Source organism: Grus americana, chromosome 1 (genome assembly GCF_028858705.1).
Source record: "Grus americana isolate bGruAme1 chromosome 1, bGruAme1.mat, whole genome shotgun sequence".
Lineage (NCBI taxonomy): Eukaryota > Metazoa > Chordata > Aves > Gruiformes > Gruidae > Grus > Grus americana.
In genome coordinates, this window is record NC_072852.1 from 49,434,546 (window position 1) to 49,443,171 (window position 8,626).

The window sequence follows — 8,626 nt, forward strand, 5'->3', positions numbered from 1 at the left end:
TTCTGTAATACTTCAGTTCCTCTCTTGGGTCACCTGGCAATAGCAAACACAGAGACACCAGACTTGTGAATCATTGTGGAGACGTGCGGAGTGCTATATACCTGCTCTGCTAATCTAGTTCTTTCTAAAAGCAGGCTGAGATAGTGATACTAATAAGGATTCGAACATCTGAATCATCTGAAGATTAGAAGCTGTGCATAATTCAGTGTTCACCTCTGAAGAAAGACGAAAGGAATTGCAGGGTTATGTCCTGACATGCACATTCACACCCACACATCACACATCTCATCCATCTAATTTCAGATTTAAGAGATTAAAAGGGCAGTATTTAGCTTGAGAGATGCAAAATTGGCCTCTATTTCAAGTACCAGCATAAGGTATTGCAAAAATGAGTGAGTGTAATTGGGATGGAGGAGATTTTCCTCTAAGAGAATATGCTTGTGTTATTGTTTTTCTATGATTAATGACAAATCTGTCAACTTGGCTTCTTAAGCAGCTAGTAATAGCAAGTCAGCATTCATATGTGATACTGGACAAAATAAAATTCAGCAAGGAACCAGAGGATTTTTCCTGTTTCTAAGTGGAAAATTATTTCAAACATTCTGGAAAGTACTTTTACGTTTTCCTTTTCATTTGCTTTGACTGATTTTGAGACTTTCATTCTCCTAATGATGACCAGAGGCAAAAGCAGATGACAGAAGATTCTCATGTCAAGCAGAGCAGGTTCTGCTGATCACAGAAGAGAGACTTAATTAAAGCCCTGTCACTAGAATGGTGCGGTTATTTGTCACACAGGAGAGATTCCTCTACACAGAAATATTTGCACAGTCCGCTGGTGGAAGTTCAGGGACAAACACTCAGCCCTGCATCTGCAGGCAGTTTTCACAGCAACTGTTGATGTCAGTTCATTGTGAAATTTGAATGCACCAATCAATGAAGGAACAAATTCAAGTCAGACTATTGTTCCCAGCAGAGAGAAATTTCTGGCTTGAAGGAAGATAAATATTATAAATCCAAGATAATCTGATCCTGGAAATATTTTTATAACATGCCTGTGAGGCTTTTAACTCAGGTTATCATTTTCTGATGGAGAATGAGATAGTTCCCACTCTCTGAAGCGTGAATTTTAAGTTGATTCTTGAACTTAAGTAATCCTGCAATCAGTTTTAACTCTTCTTTGAATTTTAAAAGTTTATTCCCAGTGATGTATTTGACACCAATTTTGAGTAGCCAGTTCAGAGCCTGGAACAGTCAAAAGTTTCTGCCTTTGGAGCGGTGGAATACTACATTTATAAGAATTGCATATTAAGTCTGTGTAATACATTGTTCTAGTTACCATGACTACCTCTAATAAATGTTTGTATACCTCAGCAGTGTCTACATCCAGTTAAAAATCCTTTATTGACATTCACTTCCTGCTGCATTTGGCACAATCAACTGAAGCCAGGAACAATTATGATTTTAAAGGAAACAGATATCGCGTGTTCACACTTTCAAACCTGTTTTTTCAAAATCCCAGGTGGTTAGAGTAGCACATACACAATTAGAGCATGCACAATGATTTCAGTCATTTATGGAGCAGCCAGTAGGAGGGCTGATGCCTGATTTGTGCATACAAACACATGCTCAGGCAAGCTTTAATACCCAGCTCGGCTGTGTTAGTTGTACAGATTCCTGTGCAACCTGGAGCATGAAAGGTTTTACAAGTCCTACTTCATGTCTAATTTCATTTTGCCTGAAAATATCACAGGCAATGGATACAAGTTGAGACTGAACTACAACAAAAACCTCTTCACAAGAAGGGCAGTGCAGCACCAGGGCGAGACTGTCCAGAGGAAAATGGGATCTCCATCCTTGGAGGTTTTCAGGACTTGGCTAGGCAAAGTCATGGTTGACCTGATCTGGTGGTGGCTACAGACAACCATTTGGTGTGGGAGGCAGTACACATTGACCACCAAAGTTTCTTCTAAACAGTATTTTAATGACTTCTGTCTGATTTTGAAAGTTAAGAGCCTCTATATGAACTGGATGCTGTAAGTTTAATATTCCCATACATTTACATGCACACATACAGCAATTGCAAGTAAAAATACAACCTGTACCTTAAGAACACTAAATATGCACACATTTTCATTGATACCTCTGCAGACAAGTAAGTTCCAAAACAGGACTTCTAAATATCTGCTTGACATATGTGTGGGTATTATTTTTGCTCAGATTGTGGTTGTGGCCTCCGTTGGGGTTTGCAAGATGATTCACGGAAGGGAAGGATTGCAAAACGTAGAGTGCAGCTGTCAGCAGCAGCTCAGGTCCTCCAGGGTGGAGGCATGAGTGTGAACAGCTGCTGCAGACATTTTAGCTGGTTCTTACTCTCCTGCCCAGGAGGAACTGAACATCTGCTGGCTCAGGAGATGGCACAAAGATAAGATGGAAGTCTATCACATTTTCTAGGAGTTTGAGAGTTACTGATGTTATCTGCCTCTTGCAGTGCAAAACTTCTGAGTTTTAAGGTTAGATGCATTGGCCAGGTTTGTTAGCATTAGAGTCCAAGCCTCCATAAGGGTAGGCTGGTTTTGACAACTAGACCAGGCTATGAGTAAGGTGTGTTCAAAGTGAAGCAGCTCTTTTGAGCAACCTCAATAAATCTTTGGGTATCTGGAATGCAATGAGAAGGGGAGTACACCTCTGTGGAACAAGGCCAATCTTCCATTAAGTGAATTTTGCTGTGCTGGACTGATGCTAATTTTCAGTGTACATTTTGATGGGAAGAAGCCATCATTTTAATTGAAGAATTGGTTTCACTCTAAGTCTTTCAGGCACTGCAATGCCACTTGCAGAAAAAATAACCTTTAGGCCCCAACGTCTTGTACTTTAGTCAAAAGTAAATACTTCTAGAAGTTTGATAAAATTTAGTTTAAGAAGCACATAGAACAGGCATTTTATCTGCTTTCAGAAATACTTACTAGCCTCAAAAGACACTTAAATTGTAGATTAAATCACCTGTGTATAAAGTTCACAGGAAAGGAAACAAATCCTGCAGATCTGTTTAGCCTACTCACTACCCACAAGACTGGTGGCCAATGTGTCTCTTTAAGGATCTGGTTTAGAGTTTCCTTATGTAGAAATCTTCCAGCAGCCAAGTAAGAAGCAGTGGCAATGCAGCATAAAAATTGTTCCAACACTGACTAGCATTTGCTTTTACGACTGAACTGCAGTACTGGATAGAAATATATTGTTAATATATTTATAAAATTCAAAATTTACTTACTATTAGTGTTGTCATTCTAAAAACTATTTGCTCCCATCTCTAAATCCTTCCTCACAAATCCTTCTGTTTCCTGTCCTCTATTCTCAGCCAAAACACCCCTTTGCAAAAGTGAGCTTGGACCGTCCGTTGCACACCAAATCACACACCTTTTCATTCACCTCTCCCTGATCCCTGATATTTCTGGCTCAGTGCAGTTCTTCCTCTTTCCCAGACCTTAATTTTCCAATACATCCCACTTACCTCAGCTGGTTTTTGGCAGAAGGGGGACAGTGGGAACTGGCAGCTGGCAAGCAGCAGCTCCCAGCAGATGCACAGCACAGGGAAGGAAGGAAATTCTGCAGCAAATGGTGCAGATGGAGCCTGACCCTATTGTGTTCATTTGGCCCTGCCATTCAATGAACAAATCCTTTCCTTAGCTCTGAGCAGCTTTTGGTGGCTGCTGCAAACCCAAGGCTAGTCAACAACTCATTACACAACCAGAGGCTAAGAGTTTGCTTTCTTAAATGTTGGACTTGCCACAGGTTTAAACTCTCATGAGGAACAATAGCTTCTGCACGTATGAAGAAGTAACCCTTAGAAACAGTAAAATAATGGGAAATTGCTAAGAGTTACTTTAACAAGGTGTTAGGTAGGAGGCATTCCAGATGAAAATACCTGAACAATTTTTTTTTTTTTTTTTTTTATAAACACAGATATGGCCACAGATTCCTGGCAAGCAAGGCGCACAAGCGTATATTACACATAATATGCAACAAGCTGTGATAGCAAGCAAAAAGTAAACCAAAAAGTGTAAAATCTATCTTCAAAAAATACTAGAAGAGAGCTTTTATATTAAATTGTAGTGTTACACCCTCATAAAACTCCCTCTAAAACAATTTCTTAAATGATGTTTTCTATTCAGCCTTAACCTACAGCTTCCTGTTTACTTGCAATTGTATTATGTGGTTTATTTTCAGTCTTGTGTTTGTTTTCCTTTCTTTTCTTTTTTTTTCCAAATTATTTCAATGACTTGTAACGGCTGATAGGGAAGTTCATTCCAAGAACGAAGTTAATGAAGGCAGCAGATCTTGATTCCATACAGAGTTAGAAAACTGTGTCCATGGAAACAAAAAGAGAAGTAAAACCTGAGATTCCCCTTTTCTTCTCTGCTGTATGACGTGATGAGAAATAATCGGTGTAGTGATATCTGAGGACAAATATTTTGTTGTAGCAACTCCAAGACATGATGTGCCAGGAAACTAGCATCAGACAAGCTCCAAATGATGACACATACTAAAAGGTAACACCTGCCATTTCCCCAACTACCGTGTTCTGGCATGCAGCTTTGCCATGAGTATCCCTAAGCTATTGGTCTGTGAGTTTGTATTGGCTTTGTACCTATTGGTTCTGTATAAAAACAGAAATTAGTTTTGCTGCTGGCCCATGGAAATATGTCACAACAGCTCTTTAAACCACAAGTTAATGCATTACCATAACTTTCATCTTGCTAATGCCCCAAACACGGTTCAGGAGATTATCTCCCTCACACAGCTACTTACGTTTTATTTGTTATTGTAATCTAGAAGGTTACAGCACATTTTGTGATGATATGTCAGCAAGTCTGATCTGGGGTGGCTTTTGGCTCCAACTATGTTTTTTATCTTCCCAGATTTTTTCATTTTCTATTGAGAACTGTGTGCACATACTAGTTCTCTCTCTCAGGAGAACGCTATTTATAGTACATATTTTTTAAATCCTTCTTTAAAGAAACACCATCTTAACAGGGTAATTCCCCTCTCTTATTTCCCTCTGACATGACTCCCAACAGCCTTTTAACCTCTTCCTTACCCTTCATTTAGAAATGTGGGCCTCCCATCCTTTTACTTCCCCAGAGAATACAGACCTGCTTTCCCTACTCTTTTCTAATAGGCTGGTTTTTTTCTGTATTGCTCTTGGAGCAGTCTACTGAATCTTCTCTGTTGCTACAGATATAAGTTAACTGCCTCTACTTTAATAACTTGTAGCAGCCCTTTCATTTTTAAACCTAGGAAGGCTTATATCCATTTGGGAAATTTGGAGGAAGAATTTAGCAAACATAGTCACAGCTATGAAACATGAGTCACATTGAGGTAAAATACACACACACCCCCCACACACACGCATACTGGTCACGAACAGAGCAGTTTAGTTTAATTTTAGTGACCAAAAGCTAAGCCTCATCACCTTCTCCAGGTAGAGTTTTGCTCTCAAAATTTTCAATTTTTCCAAAATGAGATCGCAGGGACAAAAGGCCCGAACTACATTTTGACCAGTAGCAAGAAACTAAATGCTCGGACTCCACAAGACTACTACAGAGCTACTGTTTTTCTCTTTTTCAGCTAGTCAACACAGTCTAGCCATTCCTTCCTTCCTTCCTTCCTTCCTTCCTTCCTTCAGCTGTCTTTGTACCTCCTATAACAGCAACCCTGCTCGTTTAAAATGCAGAGCCCATTTATCCAGCTGTACTCCCTGATTGCCACCCCAGTAGTGATCTGAAGCTTGACTCTATGTGAGAATAATCTGAATGACTAAATGAAGTACAAGCCCAGCAAATGGTCAGCACAGGAACATCAGTAAGGTCTTCTCTGATTTAAAAGTCAGTCTGTTCTCATTCATCTGCCCAACTGACTAGAACTGAGCAAGAGACACGGAGCTATAGCAAAAGCGATGGTAATTTTCCATTAAATTATGCCGGGTAGCTTGCACTAACTAACTTAGTTGGAAAAATGCCCTGTTACTTCGTCCTAGTCTGAAAAAATCCCTAAAGCTGAGTCTAGAATTGGCAAGGCTTCAGAAGTATCTTCTAAGTGCACCAAAAAACCCTGTCTACTCCATGGCAGTGATTAATTTCCTTTGCGTAGACTTCAGCATACATCTTCTCCTGAAACAAATGAGACATATACTTATGCTGTAGCAAAAGCATATCTGGCTAAAAATGGTCCATAATCATATCTCTTTCAACTCTGAGCAACTTCATCTTTTAGATGTCTTTGGGATATCTTCTGCGGGAAGGTTGATATCTGTCCTTTAATGGAGATTATTCAAACACTTCTTCACACCATTTGAACATATTTCATTTCTAATCTCAGAGGGTCATTGCCTTCATTGCAATGTCAGAGATAACCAGAGTGGGTACTAAACAAATATCTCCCAAACTGGAAGCAGTATTACTTATGCTACTGTAATGCTCACTAATTAGCCCTGATTCAGGGGCACAACACTGTGCTAACAGCTGTGCTGGTCCAGGGTCTCCAGATAACTCACACGCAGAACTAGCTCACATACCTGTGCTGTCTAGACAAATCCACAATGTGGTTTTTTCACTTGCACTCAATAGAAAACTTTTCAGAAGTCCAGGATTATGAAGTCCTTGGCTTCCCTTTAAAATTCTTTCTGGCAATTCCTCCAATTAGTCATGCGTGACTTCATATTTAATAGCTATAATTAAATCATAATTTATCCTGTGCTTTAACTGCGATCTACATGAACAGCTTTGCTTTCCCTAATAGGATAGCTACTCAAGTCAATAGTTTCCTGGCTAGTCCATAGAAGCGACTCACATGGTAAAAGCAAGATTAACTTCTGGAGAGTGCTGAAACATCCCTCATTTCAAAGGACGGTTAAAGCATTTGAACTTGTTTCTTTGCCTGGGGACAACAACAAGAATTCTTCCCAGCACAAGAGCTTTAACATTCCTCCTAATTTTTGCTTTTTTCAGCTTGCTTCTGGTAACATATCAATTTCTTTGAGAAATTCTGCTTCCTATGGAGGAAAGAAATCTGCTGTATCTATTCCTTTTCTTTACCTTATATGGTGAAAATTACTGTAATGTTTTAGCAATGTCTTTGCAAACAAATTGCCACCTTTTGGAAGTCTGATAGCCTCTTTCAGATGTTTCCTGTTTTTCCTGTGCTAAAAGTGACTGATTTGCTACTGGTTTCTGTGCAGTCTTGCTTTCTGTTAGTACCACCTGCTTTACAGCTATGCCACCACGTCACTGTTAAGGTGACACTCCGCTTAGGCTGACTGTGGGAAGGAGAGACTGGTCCTGCCTCAAGAAGTGCAAAGAGACCACACACATGGCGTACCAAAGGCCAAACACACTGAAGACTTGACTGTGACTACTCAGAAAAGCCCACTCAGAGCAAAGGGAGTGGAGCCGTGTCTCAAAGCATACCTAATACCTTAACCTATAGATCAATCTTTCATCGTACTATTGCATTTTTTTTTCCCATTTTGCTATCTTTAAGGTCATTCCAGACAAGTTCCAATGCTTCCCTTTATCCTTTGACATTTGAGCCCTGAATTACACCAATCTGAAAACCAACTTTCAAACCTATCATTATTAATAATTTTCAGCAAATGTACCAAGCACATGGAACACAGAGTAAATACAAGAAAATATGAGTATTCTTGGGCTTTATTCTTGGTTTTTTTGTTTTGTTTTGTTTTGTTTTTTAAATCTTGCTGGCCTTTTAAAATTAATCTCAAATTACTCATCTGTCTCTCCCCTGGCTGCTGGAAATGAGTCTTCTCCTAATTTTTTCCCTCCCTGCCCAGTTCTGCTGCTTTTAGAATTCTCTTTCATCTTGTTTTCCTCATCCTTGAACAGAATAGTTAACACTATTAAGTTAGAGATTTGCTTAGGCATGATTATCCACTATAATCTTGGTTTACTGGGATACTCTTGATCAAGGTCCATATTTTTAACTTTCCTGCTGACTTCCCTAATATCCCTTTATCTATCTAACTGTTTAGAATTCATCATGATGAAAAAATTATCAGTTCAAATGACACTTATTTCCTAGTTTGTCATAAGTTCTTTATTTCGAGACTGCATCTTTCACTTTTCAGTCTGCCTTTTTCTACATTTTCTTTGCGAGCTATAAAAACATCCAGTTGAAATTGTTTCTTTGGCAGGCAAGAAGCAGAACATTAAAGTATAAGAACTAATGTACTTTAGTTGACCTAAACTCTATCTAGCCCAATCTACCAATTTTGATAATGGCTAGTAAAAGTTGTTTAAAGAATAGCAGAAACATATGCAATTAACATGGTGATCTTTCCCTGAGGTATCCAACCTGCTTCTGACAGTCAGCTTACGGACTTCCTGAGCCAGAGGTTCCATCCAAAATAGTTGGCAAGGGCTGTTCTTGCAAGAATTTGTCTGATCCCTTTTTGAACACATGTAAACTTTTGGCTTCCAGAATATCCTGTGGCAATGAGTTCCGCTATGTATGTATGTGCTGCTTGAAAACAATTCCTTTTTTGTGGGGGTTTTAAACCAAATCACTTCATTGGGTATGCTTTCATTTCCAAATTGCTATAAATAGTGAATCA